General features: G+C 38.4%; 1 protein-coding gene and 1 non-coding gene across 6 annotated transcripts in view; both read left to right on the top strand.

Moving 5' to 3' along the window:
- The window catches only part of ZEB1 (zinc finger E-box binding homeobox 1), a 214,307-nt gene that overhangs the window by 132,767 nt on the left and 61,405 nt on the right, over window positions 1-20,135 (top strand). The gene's annotated exons all lie outside the window — the stretch shown is intronic.
- Window positions 11,062-11,202, top strand: LOC142864672 (U4 spliceosomal RNA). Its single transcript, XR_012915025.1, has one exon. It is a non-coding gene; the product is annotated as a U4 spliceosomal RNA (small nuclear RNA).

Genomic DNA, 20,135 nt, shown 5'->3' with positions numbered 1-20,135 from the left:
TATACAAAAAAGAATCTGCAGATAAATTGTTAGAACTAATCAGAGAATTTGATAAGTTTGCTAGATAGAAAACAATATACTGAATTTAAAGTCATCCCTATAAACAGTGAGAGTTATAAAAGTACATGCATGACCACATGAAAAATTATAAACCTTTATTAGAGGTATTAGAGTATACCTTAGTGAGTGGATAAATATATTACATTCATGGATGTAATATATACATTCACACATTCAGCAGGTTTCTTTTTAAACTAACCTTCAGACTTTATTTGAATTTCACTGGTTTTTCCATTAATGTTCTCTTTTTGTTCCAGGATCCAGTCCTAGGTACCACAGTGTATTTAGTTGTTAGGTCTCCTTAGTCTTCTCTGATCTGTGGCAGTTTCTAAGTCTTTCCTTGTTGTTCATGACCTTGACTGAAGTGAGGAGCTCTGGCAGGTATTTTGTAGAACATTCCACAATTAGGGTTTGTCTGATGATTTTCTCATGAGCAGACTGAGGGTGTGGGATTTCTGGAAAGAATAACACGTGATCACATGCTCTGCTTATCACTTCACATGAGGTGACATGACATAATTGTGATTTTTAGCCTGGCATGTGAGGGACAGCCAGGAGGCGTGTGGGTAGAGTAAGGAAGGAAGAGATTCATAGGAAAGAATCCAACAAGAGTAGTGGAATGCCAGAACATTTAAAGATCTTATAAGCTATTAGAAGTACTGTCACTTTTATTGAAATGAGGAGACATTATAAGGATTTGAATAGGGTAATGGTATAACTTGATTTTCAGTTTAGAGGGATCACTGGCTGGTCTATTGAGAATAAACTATAGAGGGCAAGGATTTGAACAGTAAGACTAGTAAGGAGGCTATTACTATAATCTAGGATAGTGGCTTGAATCAGGATAGTAGTAGTAAAGACACTGAGAAGGTAAGGTCAGTAAAATTTGTTAATGGATTAGATCTGGATTGTGACACTTCGAATTTAAGATGATTCCACAGTTTCATTGTATGGTTAGCTTTGGAGGGTGTCTAATTATAAGATGGTTATTATTCTTAAATTTATTACTTCTTAAGTTAGAATCAGTCACACTTGTGTCTGTTTTTTATTCTGACTCTGTCATTCATCATGTTCATTTCCTTCCTGTCATCCAGAAATGTGATGAGTAAGGCCAAGGACAGAGTGAGACCTTGTCTCAAAAAAAATAAAAACAAAAACAAACAAACAAATGAACCCTGAAAGGTGGAGAGAAAGCAGCAGACAGGCTAGGGATCTCAGAAGCCAAGTAATAGCATGGCAGTGAATTCCCTGGGGTTTCTTTTAGCTTATATATCCCTCATAGATCAGTTGGATGCTAGAAAAGTCAACAGCCTGAAAACCTCAACAGGTGCACACATGTGCACAAAAAGCCCCAAGAAAAGCCTGCTCTCTCTAGCCAGAGGTCCAGGAAACAGCCTCATAAGACAAAACTTTTAAACAATAACTGCTTGCCTGCAGCTGAATAGCACAATAAAACTGCAGCATCACCCCTATCCCTACCAGCAAAGGCGGAGTGGGGAGCCTTAGACTTCTACCCCTACTGAATTGAAACGCCCCAGCTCCCTCCACCACTACCACCACAGTGGCATCAGTCAACACCAGTTGGGAAGCTGGGACTTCCATCCCCACCAAGCAGTCACAGGAACCTCCCCTTCCTCCCTTGGGGTCAGTGGAGACCACGTGGGAAGCCTTGACTTCCATTCTGTCCCCACCTAGTGGGAAATCCCTCCCCATCCCTGCAAAGGTGGTATCAGAGGAAGCCTAGCTGTGGAGAGTTTCCAGGCTTGCGCCACTACACAGAGATAACAAGATCACACACCTCACCCGAGTGTTAGTGGAAGCCACTTGGGAAGCAATAATGAGGCACCCATGCCCCTCTGAGCCAAAGTGGTATCATCAGTGGCCTAGAGTGGAGCCTGAATCAACCCCCCTGCTGAGCAGTACCCAGCAGGCCCTCTTCCCAGACTGGAAGCTGAGAGAGGAGCCTAGACTTCCATCCCTACTTGCTATTAATGGGAGGACACCTTCCTTCACCAGAGCCGCGTCTCAGGAGGCCTGCCAAAACAGAAAATTAAATAGGATCCAGCATCTCTGTCTCCTTAAATGATAACTAAAATGCCCATGTTTTACTCAAAAATTACTCATCATACCAAGAACCAGGATATTTCAATATGAATTAGAAAAGACAATCAACAGACTTCAACACTGAAGTGACCCATTTGTTAGAATTATTTTACAGTGATTTTAAACCAGCCATGATAAAATGCTTCAATAAACAATTAAGAAATGCTTGAAACCCAAATAGTAGAAAGCCTCAGCAAAAAAAATACAAAATATAAAGAAGCACCAAATGGAAATTTTAGAACTGAAAAATACAGTAACTAAAATAAAACTCAGTAGATGAGCTCAGTAACAGAATGGAAGAAAAGAGGAAAGAATTAGTGAAGTTGGAGGTAGAACTATAGAATTTATCCAATCTGAACAATAGAGAGAAAACACACTGGGGAAAAAAGAGCAGAGTCTCAGCATCCTGTTTGGATCTAGTATTTATGTCATTGGAGTTCCTGAAGGAAAAGAAAGAAGGCGAATCAATATTCAAAGAAATGACTGAAAATTTTCAAAATTTGGCAAAAGACAAAAACCTATACCTCAACAAGATAAACACAAAGAAATCCATGCCAAGACACATCATAGGCAAACTTAGGAAAACTAAGAAAAAATCTTGGAAGCACAGAGAGAGAAATGATAGCTTTACCTATGAGAGGAAAACAATTTGAAACAATTTCTCATAAGAAACTACGGAGACCTACAGGAAATAGCACCTTTTTAAAATGCTGAAAGAAAAGAATTGTCAACCTGGAATTCTATATCTTAGTAAAATATCCTTCAAGAATGAAGGATTCAGGACATTTTCAGGTGAAGAAACTAAGAGTGTGTCACCAGCAAACCTACCCTAGGAAAAAGAAGTTCTCTAAACAGAAGGGAAATAAGAGAGAAATATTGGAACAAAAGGAAGGAAGGGAGGGAGGGAGGGAGGGAGGGAGGGAGGGAGGGAGGAAGGACAATAGATAGAATAAAAATATGGGGTATATACAACAAAATTTCCTTCTCCTATAGGGTTTCCTCAATTGTGTATGATGATTGAAGCAAAAAACAAAAATATGGGTAGATAAAATTAATGAAGCCAGAAAAAAAATCATCCATTTGAAGATAAATTTTTTCATTTATTTCATACATAAACTATATTTCTAAACCTAATAAAGTATAAATGCTAGGCTATATTTCACCTAACTTACAAAAAATTTAAAGGTGTATGTGTATTACACTATGTTTACAAAAATCTTGCCTGGCCAACAGAAAAATCAGTATATACAAAATTGTGTTCCTTTGATAAATAAGTTTGACCAGTGTGTCAGTATCAGCCACTGAAAGCCACAAAACAAGATAATTCTGGCATTCTACAAGTTAAAAAGTATCTTTCTCCATTATAAGAGTTCAAAATATTACCACAAAAAATGCACAGCAAATTTGGAGCACTGCCCAGTGGTGTAAGGCAACTAAGACTTTTGAGCACAGATTTAAAATCCTCAGCTCATTTAGATTCATAAATATAAAGGTTAGTCAATCATAATAATTCATTTAGTTGGTTATCATTAAGTGGCCTTTAGTTACACATTCCAATGAAAGTTTATATAATGGATCTTTAGATCTAAAGAGAGAACTCCTGTCCCTGTATTGTTTTTTGGCTCCCGTAAATGATCCTGTGCCTGAATTTGAAAAATTAGTGTGCCAGTTTGAATGTGGGTGATCAAACCAAGCTGATCCAGAAGCAGAGACAAAGAACTGCAGTTACCGCAAGAAGCACTTGCTCTAAAAGGCAGTCAGCCTACTCAGTAGAATGCCACTGTATTTACAGTTACTTTCAGGTTCTGTTCTTTGATGAGCCCTGTCTGCACTGCTGTTCTAGTGTTCTTTATTTTTTTGAGCATCCTAATAATACAGTACTACCCACTGTGGAAAAAAAAAAAAACAACCCTACAGGATGTCTTGATCATATCACCATTATAACTTCAAGAAGACATCCACATGTAAAATGTTCTGCTATTGAAAAAAGAGATTAGCAATACGTTGCTGAGAAGGCAGGGGAATTGCAACTTAGGTTTTTATAAGGAAGTTTAGAATGCCAGTTGCTCAATGAAGAGTTTTCTCTCTAATTACTTGAAGATGAATTGCAACTTAGGTTTTTATAAGGAAGTTTAGAATGCCAGTTGCTCAATGAAGAGTTTTCTCTCTGATTACTTGAAGATGAACAAAGGACAGTGAAGCAAAGGGCCTATGCCACTGCTGAGCGAAAGGAAGCTTTACTGGCTGTTATCAATTAGTTACTTCAAAACTTATAAGGGAAGGGGAACCAATAAACACCATGATGTTCAGCTGTGCTGGAGACCAGCACTCATATTCAACATCTGTAGTTGAAGAATGTAATATGCTAAAGAAACATTCAGTATGTAATAAGTACCTTTGGAAAGCTATTCTTTTAATGAAATTTCAAATTGAGATCAGGTTCTTAAATGAAGGATTATATGGAAGAAGCAACATTTTTATTGTAGATATTAAACTAGGACATGTTCATTATCAAAACTAAACAAATTTCTAGGGTTATTAAGTGCTATTGTTCTAACTACATTTTCTTTGTAGGGAAGAAAGTATAAATTGGCAGTGTTCCAGCATTATCTTATTATCATCTTATGAGATCTTCTTGTGGTTCAGTAAGAACTCTCATGCTTTTGTCAGTTAAACCTTTTAAAATATATGTACACTTAACTTTTGAGACACCTGTTTTAAAAGCCCCTTATGCTTTCAGTTTAAAAAAATGTATATAAAACTAATATGGTTCTATAAAATATCATTTAATGTGTTAGTTATTTCTTAATATTTTGAAATTAATGAGTTTAAAAAATGTCTCCAGTAGTAGTAACTTAAAAGGCATTTTTCTCACATGTAGTTTTTTTTAAATTTTTTTTTATTTCGGCATATTATGGGGGTACAGATTTTATGATTTCAATAAATGCCCATTTCCCCCCCATCCCCCACAAGTCTGAGTCTCCATCATGACCATCCCCCAGATGGTGCACATCTCACTCATTATGTATGTATATACTCACCCCCTCCCCCCTCCAACCTGCCCAATACCCTATTACTGTAGTACCTATGTGACCACTTAGGTGCTGTTCAGTTAATACCAATTTGCTGGTGAGTATATGTGGTGCTTGTTTTCCATTCTTGACAAACTTCACTTAATAGTATGGGTTCCAGCTCTAACCAGGAAAATATAAGATGTGCTATGTCACCATTGTTTCTTAGAGCTGAATAGTACTCCATGGTATACATATACCACATTTTATTAATCCATTCTAGGATTGATAGGCACTTGGGCTGTTTCCACAGCCTTGCAATTATGAATTGTGCTGCTATAAACATTCGAGTGCAAGTGTCTTTTTTGTAGACTGTCATTGGATCTTTTAGGTAGATGCCCAGCAATGGGATTGCTGGATCAAATGGTAGATTCACTTGTATCGCTTTAAGGTATCTCCATATTGCTTTCCACAGAGGTTGAATTAGTTTGCAGTCCCACCAGGAGTGTAGGAGTGTTCCTCTCTCTCCGCAACCACGCCAGCATTTATTGTTTGGAGATTTTTTGATAAAGGCCATTCTCACTGGGGTTAAGTGATATCTCATTGTGGTTTTGATTTGCATTTCCCTGATGAGTAGAGATGTTGAGCATTTTTTCATATGTTTGTTGGCCATTCTTCTGTCTTCTTTAGAAAAGTTTCTGTTCAAGTCCTTTGCCCACTTTTTAATGGGGTTATTTGATTTTTTCTTCCTGATTTCCGTGAGTTCTAAGTATATTCTAGTTATAAGTCCCTTATCGGATGCATAGGATGCAAAAATTTTCTCCCATTCTGTAGGTTGTCTGTTTATTTTCATGACTATTTCTTTGGCTGTGCAGAAGCTTTGTAGTTTGATCATGTCCCATTTATTTATTTTTGTTGCTGGTGTGATTGCCTTTGGGGACTTCTTCATAAACTCTTTGCCCAGGCCGATGTCTAGGAGACTGTTTCCAACTTTTTCCTCTAGAGTTCTAATAGTTTCATACCTTAGGTTTAAGTCTGTTATCCAGCATGAGTTGGTTTTTGTGAGAGGTGAAAGGTGTGGGTCCTGTTTTAGCCTTCTACAGGTGGCTATCCAGTTTTCCCAGCACCATTTATGAAAAAGGGATTCTTTTCCCCAGCGTATATTTTTGTCTGCTTTGTCAAAGATTCGATGGCTATATAAGGATGGTTTTATATCAGGATTCTCAGATCTGTTCCACTGGTCAATATTCCTATTTTTGTGCCAATACCATATTGATATAATTACTACAGCTTTTTAGTATAGTTTGATATCTGGCATATTATTGCCTCCCATTTTGTTTCTGTTGCCTAGAATTGCTCTTGATATTCTGGGTCTTCTTTGGTTCCATACAAAGCGTAAAATTATTTTTCTATATCTGTGAAGAATGCTGATGGGATTTTAATAGGTATTGCATTGAATCTGTAGATCAGTTTGAGTAGTATAGACATTTTGATGATATTGAGTCTCCGATCCACGAGCATGGTATGGATTTACATCTGTTAACATCCTCTGCTATTTCCTTCCTCAGTGTTTCATAGTTCTCCCTGTAGAGGTCTTTTACCTCCTTGGTTAAGTATATTCCTAGGTACTTTAATTTCTTTGTTGCTATTGTGAAGGGAATTGAGTCTTTGATTTGGTTCTCAATGAGATTGTTGTTGGCCTATATGAATGCCTCTGATTTCTGTGTATTGATTTTGTATCCTGAGACTTTACTAAATTCATTGATCAGTTCCAGGAGTTTCCTGGTTGAATCTTTGGGGTTTTCTAGATACAATATCGTATCATCAGCAAACAGTGAAAGTTTGATCTCTTCTGCCCCTATTTGGATACCTTTGATTCCATTTTCCGTTCTGATTGCTGTAGCCAAGACTTCCAGCCCTATGTTGAACAGAAGTGGAGATAGTGGGCAGCCTTGTCTGGTTCCGGTTTTAAGTGGGAATGATTTCAATTTTTCCCCATTCAGTATGATGTTGGCTATGGGTCTGTCATATATGGCTTGTATCATTTTTAGATATGTCCCTTCTATGCCTATTTTCTTAAGTGTTCATATCATGAAAGGGTGTTGAATTTTGTCGAAAGTTTTTTCTGCATCTATTGAAAGAATCATGTGGTCTTTGTTTTTGCTTCTGTTTATGTGGTGAATTACATTTATAGATTTACATATGTTGAACCATTCCTGCATCCCTGGGATGAAGCCCACTTGGTGGTGATGGATTATTTTTTTGATAAGTGTCTGGATTCGGTTAGCTAAGATTTTGTTGAAAATTTTTGCATCTATGTTCATTAGGGATATTAGTCTGTAGTTTTCTTTTTTTGTTGCATCCTTTCCTGGTTTTGGTATCAGAGTAATATTCGTTACAGGGAGGTATTCGTGTCAGGGAGGTTTCCATTCTTCTTGATGTTGTGGAATAGTTTCTGCAAGATAGGTAATAGTTCTTCTTTGTAAGTGTGGTAAAATTCGGGTGTGAAGCCATCTGGACCGGGACTTTTCTTTTTAGGGAGATTTTTAATTGCTGTTTCTATTTCAGCTGTTGAGATTGGTCTGTTCAGGGAATCTATTTCTTCCTGGTTGAACCTAGGGAGGCTGTGTGTTTCTACAAATTTGTCCATTTCCTCCACATTTTCCAGTTTGTGTGCATAAAGATTTTGGTAGTATTCATAAATTGTATCTTGTATCTCTTTGGGATCAGTTGTGATATCTCCTTTTTTATTCCTGATGGAGCTTATTAGAGATTTCTCTTTTCTGCTTTTCGTTAGCTTAGCTAGTGGTGTGTCAATTTTGTTTATTTTTTCAAAGAACCAACTTTTTGTTTTATTAATCTCCTGAATAGCTTTCCTGTTTTCAATTTCATTTAGTTTTGATTTGATCTTGTTGATTTCACTCCTTCTGCTGGGTTTGGGGCTGGTCTGTTCTTCTTTTTCCAGGTCTTTGAGTCGTTTCATTAGATTGTCTATTTGTGATCTTCTTGTCTTTTGGTTATAGGCATTTATGGAGATAAAGTTTCCTCTCAGAACTGCTTTAGCTGTGTCCCAGAGGAGTTGATAACTTGTCTCTCCATTGTCGTTTTGTTCATAGAATTTTTTTATTTCCGTCTTGATTTCTTCATTTATGAAGTAATCATTTAGTAGGAGGTTGTTTAATTTCCACGTTTTTGTGTAGAAATGTGAGTTTCTGTTAGGGTTTATTTCTACTTTTATTCCACTGTGATCTGAGAAGGTACATGGTATAATTTCTATTTTTTTAAATTTCTTGAGATTTACTTTGTGTCCTAGGATATGGTCAATCTTAGAGAATGTCCCTTGAGCTGATGAGAAGTACGTATATTCAGTGGATTTTCGGTAGAATGTTCTGTAAATGTCAGTCAGACCCAATTGTTCTAGAGTTTTGTTTAAGTCCATTATTTCTTTATTAATTTTCTGTTTGGAGGATCTGTCTTGAGCCGTCAGTGGGGTGTTGAAATCTCCGGTGATTATGGAGTTGCTATTAATCCATTTGCTTAGCTCCAGTAAGGTTTGCTTTATGAATCTGGGTGCACCTAAGTTGGGTGCATATATCTTTAAAATTGTTACCTCTTCTTGTTGAGCTGTGCCTTTCACCATTATATAATGACGCTCTTTGTCTTTCACTACTTTTTTGCTTTGAAAACTAAATCTTCTGAAATTAGAACTGCCACACCAGCCTTCTTTTGGCTTCCACTTGCTTGGAATACTGATCTCCACCCTTTTATTTTTAGTCTATATGCATCCTTGCAGGTTAGATGTGTTTCCTGAAGACAGCATATACTTGGCCTGTATTTTCTTATCCATTCAGCCAGCCTATGTGTCTTGAGTGGAGAGTTTAAGCCATTCACATTTATTGAGAGAACTGATAGGTAAGGTAGATTACTGTTCATTCTGTTGGGTTGGATGTTGTTGCTATGATTTCTGTCTTGAGCCATTGTAATATCTGGCCTTTAACATCTTTGGGTTTTGGTTGTTTTTATATTCGTGGGTTATTATTATGATGTTCCGTGCATAACGCTGTTTTAAGTACTTCTTGTAGGGCTGGTCTTGTCTTGGTGAATTCTCTGAGCCTTTGCTTGTCTGAGAATGTTTTTATTTCTCCTTCATATACGAAGCTTAGTTTTGCAGGGAATAATATTCTAGGCTGGCCATTGTTTTGTTTCAAAAGAGTGAGAATGGGGCCCCAGTCTCTCCTTGCTTGTAAAGTCTCATTACAGAAGTCTGATGTTAATTCGAATTGGCTTTCCCTTGTATGTTACTTGCTTCTTTTGTCTTATAGCTCTTAGAAGGGCCTCTTTAGTTGATACTTTGGTCAGTCTGATGACTGCATGTTGTGACGTCTTCCTGTTTGCATTGAATCTCCCAGGGGTCCTCTGAGCTTCTTGAACTTGTATATCAAGATTTTGAGCAAGGCCTGGGAAATTTTCCTCTATTATATCTTCAAACAGCCTGTCCAACCCTTGAGTGTTGTCTTCTTCCCCTTCTGGTAACCCTATGACCCTCACATTAGGTTTCTTCATATAATCCCAAATCTCTTGTAGGCTTTGCTCTTTTCTCTTGTTTCTCTGCTCTATTTCTGTGACTGGTTTATTTAATTGGAGGGTGTTATCCTCAAGCTCTGAGATTCTTTCTTCTGTTTGATATACCCTGTTCTTGAGACTTTCCACTGTATTGTGTAGTTCCTTGAATTGATTCTTCATTTCCAGGAGTTCGGTTAAACTTTTCTTCATTGTGTCTATTTCTTTTTCCATATCCTGGAGGCTTTTTGTGGTTTCTTTTTGTTGGTTATTGAGTTGTTGTTACAGCTCGGTGAGTGTTCTTATGATCCATATACGAAATTCCTCTTCTGTCATATTGGTTGCCTGATTTTGGTTGGTGTTCTAGGGAGCTGGTGTTCCTCTTTGGGGGTGTGTTTTCCGTTTGGTTCTTCATATTTCCTGAGTTCTTTCGCTGATTTCTTCCCATGTCGATCAGTTGTTGTTTCTTTCCTTTAGGTTATTGTTTGGGTATTCACATGCCTTGTTTAATTTCTGAGGCGTTAGGTGGTGTCTGTGGGTGAGATTGGACCACTCCCTGTGTATTGAGTCAGTGGGTGCCATCGAAACGCTGTGCAAGATGCCGTCCCTGTCAGTAGGTGGTGTTTGCTTGGAGGAAGAGGCTATGCTGTTGATTTTGTGACCTGTTATCAGTTCTTGTTCTGGCGGAGCTGGGTTGGGTAAACCTGCCCTCAGGCCGTTAGCACGGGTCAAAGTTCTGTTCTCTGCTTTTAGGGAAAGCTGTCAGGGAGGGGCTGGAATGGTCCCGCTCAGCCAGAAAGTCTGGGTGTGGGGGTGGGGCTGTCTGAGACCCGCATTCTGGAGCGGGCCTCACTTCTTTCCACCCTCCCCAAGTCCGCAGCTACTCCTGGGCCTCTGCCAGCAGGCCAGACCACAAGCCACCAGGCCTCCCGGGACTGTGATGCCGGCGGGGAGGTTCCCTGCACAGGAACGCCACCTGGGCTGGGCACACGGCCTCCTCCCCGGAGGAGGGTTGCCCTTTAGGATGCTGATCCGCCCCTGGAGGCACACACACCTCAGTAGGCTGTTCACGTATAACCCTTCTGTGCCCAGGGCAATGCTAGCCCTCGGTGCAGGGGATCTGGTCTGCAGGTTCGACCTCTGGGTCCCAGAGTTCAAACTGTATCCCCACCAGGGAGAGGAGTTCCGGTCCCAATTCACCCACAGGGAGCCCAAGGTGGGTCTATGTCTCTCAGCTGCCAGCAGCACCTGGGAGGGCTGGCGGGTAGGGAGCTCACAGTCTGAGTTCCCCTGAGTCAGCTGTAGGGTCCCAAAAGGGAAGGTCCCAAGCTTTGCGCAGTGGCAGTATCGTAGCCAATGAGGTTTATCCGAGGCGCGATTATTGCTAATTGAAAACTTTTCCCAATACCCCGCCATGACGACTTGCAATATAGTCGGCATTGGCAATTTTTGACGGTCCCCACGGGGACTGGATTTAAAAAAAAAATAAAAAATAAAAAAATAAATAAAAAAAATTAAAAAAAAAGGGAAGGTCCCGTTCCCTGGAGGTTCCTCTGGCTAGTGGCTGTATTGTCTCTCTGGGCAGCCGCGGGTAGGGTCGGCGGAGGGGAGGAGGAGGCAATATGGCGCCTGCTGCACAGCTCGAGTCTGTACACACGGAGGTGCCAGGAGGAAGTTGGGAACCTGGTGCCACGTCTGCTACAGGCTCACCACTGGCTGGCGGCAGCCATCTCTGGGCTGGTGTCCGCAGGTCTCTCCACCCGCTGGGGAGCCCACCAGCAGTCCCAAATCCAGGGGAGGGGAAACAGCAAATCCACCTACCCTTGCCGCTGGTCTCCGACTGCTCCGGTGGTCTCAGCCTCCAGTTCTCCTCCACAGCCTCCTCCCGTGGAGTCTCCTGGGGTCTCAGGTACCCCTCCTTCCGGCCCTCATCCACTGCATGCTCGTCTTCTTGCTTCTTTTTTCTAATTTCTGCTAGAATCTGTCTTTTCTGCAGAGACACTCTGTCTGGCAGTGTTTCTCATCCGCGACTCACGTGTAGTTTTTTAAATTCTCTAGCAATTTGCATGTTTATAAAAATGCCAGGGCAATAAAAACTTCTTTATGATAAAAAAAAAAGCTAAAACTCTGATCATATAGTACATTGTAATAAGGCTTTCTTGGACATAAATTATAATAAAATTAAGTAATCTATGCAAAGAGTACATCAGTCACTATCTAAGCCTTGAGCCAAATTGTACTCATTCCTCAAGATTCAGTTTAACCTACTCTTTGGAATTGTGTACAATCAGAGGTGCTGTGTGATGGAAAGAAATTCAGCACATAACTTCTAGTCTTTAATGTACCACTGTTAAGTTCCACTTTTGGATCTGTAAAGTAAAAAGGCAGAGTTGATGACCCTCGAGGGCTTTTTTAAAATCTCTATTTGTAAGGGAATCCGCTTCCATTTGCACTATATGTTTAGCCACTAATATTTAAGTACTTCATAGTAAGTGTTCAGAGGTGGCACTAATGAAGGAGTCTGGGCTTTTCCACAGTGCTGAACCTCACTTATACACCCTGCCCTCTAAAAATCCAGTCAAACAGATTTTCTACTAGAGTACAGCGTGTATAGTTCTTTTTGTCATTAGCTTTATTGTATATAATCAAAATATTGTTTTCCAAAGTTACTTCAGTTATTTCTTTTCTTCCCCATCTCATCTGCAATAGTCAGTTTCATTTGTTACTGGTTGTATTTGTTCTTAAATCTCCCTGTGTGCTGGGTGATTTATTTATGTGTGTATATGGGAAACACTGCCATGGTTATACAGGTAAGCTATACAAAAAGGTATACTCAGAGAAGTGTCACCTTTTCCTCCATGGTTGCTAACCTTTTCCCACTTTTCCCACTTTTCTTCTAGTTAATAAATTTGTTTCTCACAGAGCTTTGGGGTTTGGGGTTTTTTTGTTTGTTTGTTTATTTTTTGAGATAGGGTGTCTCGTTCTGTCGTCCCAAGCTAGAGTGCAGTGGCATCATCATAGCTTACAGCACCCTCGAACTCCTGGGCTGAAGAACCCTCCTGCCTCAGCCTCCCAAGTAGCTGGGACTACAGGTGCTCACCACTATGCCCAGTTAATTTTTCTAGTCTTTGGTAGAGACAGGGTCTATTTTTTTTTACTTAGGCTGATCTCAAACTCCAGCCCTCAAGCAATATTCCTGCCCTCAAGCAATCCTCCCGTCTTGGCCTCCCAAAGTGCTAGGATTACAGATGTGAGCCACCATGCCTGGCCAGATTTGGGTTATTCTAAAACTACTTTATGAGTGTACTAGGATTGAACAAACAAGTAATTATATTGAAGATAATGAGACTCAATATTCTCACTGTCAGAGAAAGAACTTTCGAATAAGGGAAAGAGAGAAGGCTAGAGTCTACCCCATGGTGTGCAGTTTGAATTGGAGGTATGAGTATGAACTCATGGTTCTTATTATATATAAAAATACATACAAAAATATATGGAGGTTAACACCTCCATATATTTATGTACATACATAAATTTACTAGCTCTGTCTACTGAGAAGTCATGGAAGCAGTTACACCCAGAAGCAGTGAACATGCCTAGTGCCCAGGTCTGGGATTCAAATACCATTCCCTAATGAAAGGTACCAAGGCTCCTTAGAAAAATGGCTGATTCCAGAGCTGGGGCAGAGAAAATATAAGATGACATCAGATGAGATCGGGCATGTTCAGGGTGGTATGGCCACAATGAGGTATCACCTAACTTCAGTGAGAATGGCCCTTATCAAAAAGTCTCAAAACAAGTGCTGGCGTGGATGCAGAGAGATAGGAACACTGTTACACTGCTGGTGGGACTCCAAATTAGTACAACCCCTGTGGAAAATAATTTGGAGATACCTCAAAGAGTTAAAAATAGAAATACTATTTGATCCAGCAGTCCCACTACTAAGCATCTACCCAAAGGGAAAAAAGGCAGTCTGTAATAAAGACATCTGCCTTCAAATGTTTATGGAAGCACAATTCACAATTGCAAAGATGTGGAAACAACCCAAGTGCCCATCAACACATGAGTGGATTAATAAGATGTGGTATACATATACTATGGAATACTACTCAGTTACAAAAAACAATGGTGATCTAGCACCTCTTATATTATCCTGGATAGAGCTTGAGCCCATGCTTCAAAGTGAGATATAACAAGAATGGAAAAATAAGCACCACATGTACTTGCCATCAAATTGGTACTGATCAACACTAAGGTGCTCACATGGTAGTAATATTCACTGGGAGTACGCAGGCAGGTGGTGGGGGTGGGTAAACTCACAGCTAGTGGATGCCATGAACACTGTATGGGGGGAAGGGCTTGCCTCTAGCCCTGGCTTGGGAGAGGCAAAGGCATTACTTATAACCAAAATGTTTGTACTCCCATAATATCCTGAAATAATAATAATAATAAAAAGAAAATATAAGATGAGCCTGGAACAGTAAGTGTAAATAAGTAAATAAATAAGTGATGATGAGAGCATGTCAAAAGGACACAGGAGCCAACCTGAAGGACTTCCCAATGGCCAAATCTGGAACAAATTTAGCAGCAAAATAAATAATGATAGCATTGGATTATAATCCATAGAATAAAACAAATATCCATGCATCCATATTGCTATAAATACTTAAATAAATATCTGGGGGAGAAGACAGCTCTTCCTTATTGTAGAATTAATAAATAATTAGGGAAATGGAAAATCACCATTAGGCAAACACCATGGTTATAAATTGTTGCAGACAAGAACTAGCAATAGATGCTAAAATTAGTGGGTGGAAGTATAATGAGTAAAAAATAATTATATTTGCATAATCTCAAAGTATTTTCCCACAAGATAATTATTAATTACAATGACATCATGACTAGTGTGAAGAAAGCTGGCAGGCACCACCTTAACCAGGTGATCAAGGTTAACATCACCGGCGATAGGATATGGCAGCCACTGGTGTGATACATTGACAGGGGCACATCACTGCAGTGGTATTCCTGCTCAACATACAGATCCTCAGTCTAATCATTAGAAAGCCTCCAGATTGAGGGGCACACTCTAAAGTAATTGCCCAGTACTCATCAAAAGTATCAATGTCAATGCCATAAAAATACAAAGAAAGACTAAAGCAACTTGTCAAAGACAAACAGATTGTTAAATTTTGGAGGAGGCTATAGAGATATGACAGCTAAATGCAATGTAGGGTACTAAATTGGGTTCTGAGCCAGGAAAAAGGGGAAAAAGTGGGAAAACTGGTAAAAGTAAAATAAACCTTCAGCTGATAGTATTTATTAATGTTAGTTTTATGTTTTCATGTAGTGCTTTGATTATGTCATGTTCTTTTTAGGGGATGCTGGCTGAAGGGTATACAGGAACTCTGTACTATTTTTAGAACTTTTCTGTTAAGTCTAAAATTTTTCAAATTGAAATTTTAAAAAAATCCTGATCAAAATAAAGCAGAAACCCTTTCTTGTGTTTCATTAGTATACATGAAAAAAGTTGGAAATTAAAAAAAAATATTCTAGTAAACAGTAATGGGAGAAATATTGAAACATAATAATTCAGCTCACAAAATGCATAGCATGTCAGAGGATCCTTCATAGATCTCTGGCTTTTGTTCCATTTCTTTGCCTAATAGAATGTCTCATATCTAGCCCCAGAAGCAAGTTTTTTATATTCTTCTTGGTCTCCCTCAACATTGTAGGTGCCAGCTTACTTCCCCACCATTCCAGAGCTGGTCTCAAGGGACTTTGGGGGCAAGGGTAAATCGGCCTAGCTCTGCCTTTTGTTAGGACTTTTCTGTTCGGGTCTGGTTTGGGTTTTGAGAAACATACCTCTTTTCTTTGTTTTTTTCTTTCTTTTATTTCATCATATTATGGAGGTACAAATATTGTTAGGGTTACAAATATTGCCCCTGGCCCCCCCTCCCCCCATGTGTCCAATCCCCCGGTGGTGTGCATCACTCTTCTAAAACACAATAGGACTGGGAAGCCTGACACAATAAAGGAACATTCAGTTATATTCCCAACTTTTATGTATTTTATAAGAGAAATAATAATGAAAGTACATCTACAGGCCTAATGCTAATTGCTTTTCCATACATTATTTCTTTTTTATTCTTATACAATAGCTCTTTGAGATAGGTATTGGCTCAATTTTTTAAATAAGGAAAGTGAGGTTGAAAAAGGTTAAATATCTTGCCAAGATGACACATTGAATAAAAGGAAAGCCAGATTCAAAGTCAAGTCTATTTGATTCCAAAGCATGCCATTTTTTTATTATAGGTACAACAAAATAAATATATATATTAGATATAATATCTATACATGAAGTACATATATAGAGCAATACAGAGGTAATTTTGTCAGTGTCAATGCCCATCCATATGGAAACATCTTAAGAGCAGTTATTATGTAATATATTTCTTTTGAATTTCCCATGGGCTCCTGCAAGGGTAGGATCTAGTAATTACTAGATTACTGTGATTTTCAGATTCATAGTATCTGACAAAACCAAAACAGCAAAAAGGAAACAATATTCAACTCTACTTAGCAATCTTCTCTGTAGCTAGCTGTTATCCTCATTCTTGTCCCTGCTCTAAAAATATTTAACCACTTGTATTGGTTTTCTATTACTGCCATTAACACGTTACCAACACTTCATAGTTTAAACACAAATTTATTGTCCTTTAGCTCTGTAGGATAAGTCCATTAAAGGTCCATTAAAATCTAAGTGTCGCATTCCTTCCTGTAAGTTTATGAGAAGTTTCCTTTCTCGTTTGGGTGTTGGAAGAGTTAGATCATTTTAGTTGTACAGGACCCAGTTGCCTTGCTGATGGAGGGGCATTCTCCACTCTACAGAGTATCTGCATTCCTTGGTTCGTGCCCCCTTTTCTCCATCTGAAAGCTAGCAAGGCAGGTCAAGTCCCTCTCTTGCTTAGTTCTCTCCTACTTTTTTCATCTCATCTCTCCACTTCTGCCTCCCTTTCTTCCACTTTCAAGAGTTCATATGATTAATTGGTTCACCCAAATAATCTAGGGTCCTCCTTATCTCAAGGTGTATAACCATAATCACATCTGCAAAGTCCATTTCGCCACGGGGTCGAAGGATTGGGATGTAGACATCTTTGGGGCGCCTTTATTCTGAAGACCAGAATCACTTTTATAAAAAATAATAATAATACCCAAATCCACAAACCACTGACTAATATTAATCATACCAACTTTTACTGAGCACTTTGTGTACCCAGTAATATTTTTAATTGTTTTGCATATATTAGAAAATCTTCATAAGACTGTAATGAGACAAGTTACTTAGCCCCATTTTATAGATGAGAAAAGAGAGGTACAAAAGACATTAGGTAACTTACCAGAGTCACTACTAGTGAGAGAGTGTCATCTGAAATTGAAACCAGATGGTCTAAGTCTGGAAGCTGTGCCATTGACCTCTGTTCTAATGTAAGTTGCACAGATGATTCAGGACTTTGGATATTTTGCTCAACTAATTAAGGGTAAAAATACTTAGCAGGCCTGTACTGTATATAGACAAGTTATTCTTAGTGTTTAGATAAATGATTTTTTTTCCTTTCCGGCTAGGAGAGAAAAGGAATGATAATGAAGGTATATGGATGATTGAAAATGAATGTTATATAATAAACATAATTTTAGGCATCTCAAAAGAATTTGTAAATCTTCATAGAATCCCTAATAATAGTCACTGATTATTCAACATTTGCTGTCTGTCAGGCATTGGGCTAAATACTTTATGTATTTTCTCGTTCAATCCTCGCAACAACCCTATTAGTTGATGTCCTAATTTTATAGATGTGGAAACTAAGGACTAGAGGGATTATATTTCCAAAAGTCACTCATGGACCCAGTAGAGCCAGGGTCTTAACCAGGCTTAATTGACTCTAAAGACTTTGCTCTGATATACTGCTTCCTTATTTTTTTTTCTTTTTGTAAAGTAAAAGTGTTCACAAGATTTCTGGATCTGATTTCCATTTTACTTTATCAATTGATTAAATATAAAAACATTGTGTATTATTATGAATTGATCTCTCAAGTAACTGAGGCTAAACAATCAAAATAGTTTTAAAAATCCTCAAACATTCCTATTAATCCTTTCAGACTTCCACTTACAGAATTAGCACCTTTAATTAGAAAAATAAATTGTTAAGAACTCAGAAATCTTTTTAATTAACTTACAGTAAAATTGGCTGTTTTTGTTAATGTTTTATGTTTTATGAGCTTTCACACACGTGCGCGCGTTCATGTAGCATCAGCACATTCAAGGCACAGAATAGTCCATCACCAAAGAACTCTTTTTTTTTACCACCCCTCCTTGGCCACATCTTCCTTCCGCTGTAAACCCTGGCAACCGTGATCTATTCTCTGTTGCTATAGTTTTGTCTTCTTGAAAATGCCAGAAAAATGAAATCACACAGGGTGAAACATTTTGTATTTCACTCAGCATGCCTTTGAGATTCAAGTTGTTACATGTATTAATATCAATAGTTTGATCATTTTTATTGATGAGTAGTACTTCATTGTATAGATGAACCACAGTTCATTAATCCATTCGCCTGTTGCAGGACATTTGAGTTGTTTCCAATTTATAGACATTGTGAAGAAAGGTACTGTAAATATTAGTATAGAGATTTAGGGGGCTGGTGACATTAAGTTTTCATTTCTCTAGAGTAAATGCCTAGAAGTGGGATTATTGTATCATTTGTCAAGTATATATTTACTGTTTTAAGAAACTGCTGAACTTTTCCAGAGTGGTTATACTATCCCACTAGTAATACATGAAGGATAATGTACTTTCTCAACATCCCTCCAATAAACATTTGACTTTATCAGTATTTTTTACTTTGGCCATTCCAAATAGGTATGTTTTCATAATATGTTTGGTTTTCATTTGCATTCCCCTAATGGCCAGTGAAGTTGAACATCTTTGCATGTGCTTATGTGTCATCAGTATGTCCTCTTCAGTGAAGTGTCTGCTTTTTCTGTATTTTCCAGTTGAGGTATTTGTTTTATTACAATTAAGTTTTGAGAGTTCTTTATACTTGTAGTAAAAACTATGGTAGCTTGTCTTTTTATTCACTTATCCTGGTCTTTTAGACAGCAAAATTTTTAACTTTGATGGCTAGTTTGTCAGTTTTTCCTTTTATGGATCATTGTTTTGGTGTCATGTTTAAGAACTCTTTGCTTACCTCCAGATCATCAGGATTTTCTCCTTTGCTTTCTTCCCTTTTATATGTCTGTGATCCATTTTGAGTTAATTTTTTAAATAAGATGTGAGGTTGAGGGGAGGTTTATTTTTTTTAATGTGGATGTCTGGTTGTTCTAATACTGTTTATTAAAAAGGCTGTTCTTTATTGAATTGCGTTAGCATTTTTGTTGGAAATTAATTTTTCATATTTGTATAGGTCTTTTTCAGGACTTTGTTCTGTTGGTCTATATATCTCTCTTTTTGCCAAAACCACATAATTCTGGTAACTATAGCTTTATACTAAGTCTTAAAATGGGCAACATTATTTCTGCAACTTTTTTTTTTTGCCCCCTTTTATTTCATATTATGGGGGTACAAATATTGTTAGGGTTACATATATTGCCCCTGCCATCCATCCCCCCCCATGTGCCAGAGATTCACGCATGCCCAATCCCCAGGTGGTGCGCACCACACCCATTATGTAAGTATACACCCTTCTCCTCCTCCCCCCTCCCGCCTGCCCACCACCCGATAAAAGTTTTCTTGGTTTTTTTGTTTGTTTGTTTTGACTTTTTGGTTACATTGTATATCTTTGCCTCTCCCTAAGAAGGGTTAGAGGTATTCCCTTCCTCTCCACAATGCTTGCCACATCCATAAGATGTGGGTCTCCTCCTCCCCTCCCCGAATCCCTGGTGAACATTACCACCATTTGAGCTCCATAGTTTTAGTCAGTACCAATTTGATGGCGAGTATACGTAGACCCCATTTTCCATATCTTGTGTCACCTCACTTTGGATAACGGGCTTAAGCTTAATCCAGGATACCATAAATGGTGCTAGCTCACTGTCATTTCTTAGAATTGAGTAATATTCCATTGTTAGCATATAACACATTTTAATTACCCACTCATGAATTGACGGGCACTTAGGTTGTTTCCATGCCCATGCAATAGTGATTTATGCTGCCAAAAACATCCGGGCTGTGCAACTTTTTCTTTTTCAAAATTATTTTGATTATTGTAGTTCTTTGCCTTTTCATATAAATTTTAGAATAATCTTATCTCTATTGACAATAATCCTGCCATATTTTGATTTGAATTGAGTTAAAGTTAAAGATCAATTTGGGGAGAACTCAAATATTTATTATGTTGAAGAGTC

The sequence above is a fragment of the Microcebus murinus genome, chromosome 25, assembly GCF_040939455.1.
Source record: "Microcebus murinus isolate Inina chromosome 25, M.murinus_Inina_mat1.0, whole genome shotgun sequence".
Classification (NCBI taxonomy): Eukaryota; Metazoa; Chordata; class Mammalia; order Primates; family Cheirogaleidae; genus Microcebus; species Microcebus murinus.
Note: the sequence above shows the minus strand (reverse complement) of the source record. Positions and strands in the feature narration are given on the sequence as shown.